The following is a 1,081-nucleotide window of genomic DNA, read 5'->3' on the forward strand; positions in this document are numbered from 1 at the left end:
GGCACCAGCACTAATATAAACCAGTTAGAAAAACAAGGGAGGCCAGGCCTCGAGGCCCAGGGCGGAGGCCGGCTTGTTTTTCCAGAATGAAAGGCCCAGGAGGAGCTGGGGGTGAGGGGAGCCGGTTCGATTCAAGTTTGGAAAACGGACCCCGCCCCCCAGGGCCTGGACCTGCTGAGGAACCTCCGTTAGGTCTGTGGGTGTGGGTTGGCCGAGACCCCAGCCCACCAGGGACAGCTGGTGACCCACCCCAGCCACAGGGCCGCCCGCGGAGGAATGCGCTGTGGGTTCTGCAGTGGCTCCGGCTGGTTTTCTCCTCTGAGGTTTGCTTAACTAGAAGGAGCGGGCTTGGTACACAGCTGCTCTGTTATTTCCCGTTTGTTTATGTGACTCCGTAGGTTTTCCCAGTTTCAAATTAGTGCCTTCTGGCGGGGGGCGGGGGGGGGGCCTCCCGTGCCCTCTCCCTCCCCTCTCCTCCGGGTGGGGGTGCTCCTAGGAGCTGTGTAACCCAGGTTTGAGTTCAGGGACCCCGATTCTGCCCTGGATGGTGGGCAGATGTTGGGGGGGCAGGCCGGAGAGGTGGGCGTTGCTTCCCACTGGCCCCCCCAGTGCTCAGGGTCCCCCCCCTTACTCCATGGCTCCTGTGGAGGGTGAAGATGCCTGGAAACCACCAGGGCCTCATGCTGTGCCCAGGCCCCGCCCCAGGCTTCCCCCCAGGGCTGGGCTGTTCTGATCCCCGGTTCCTAGATGAAGAAATGTGGGGTCATCACAGGCTAACGGAAGAGCCGGCGGTTTGGCAGCCTGGATCCCTGGGGGTCCCTGCCCGGATGCCTCCACCCCGGGCAGGGGTCAGGCTGCCCACAGGGGGAATGCCCTGGGCAGTGTCCCCCCTGCAGAGGTGGGGTGAGGGCCCCACATGTCACAGCCGCCCACCCGCAGGCATCCTCGGGACCTCACCCTCAGCCCTCCCGTCCTCCAAGGGCTGGGCGGCTGCCCCTCCCCAGGACCCGGGCCAGAGAGAGGTCGCTCTCTGCCTGAGGCCCTCAGGGTCCGGAGCGCAGTGGCCACAGGGCCCCCTCCC

The sequence above is a fragment of the Myotis brandtii genome, unplaced genomic scaffold (assembly GCF_000412655.1).
Source record: "Myotis brandtii unplaced genomic scaffold, ASM41265v1 scaffold334, whole genome shotgun sequence".
NCBI classification, from domain to species: domain Eukaryota; kingdom Metazoa; phylum Chordata; class Mammalia; order Chiroptera; family Vespertilionidae; genus Myotis; species Myotis brandtii.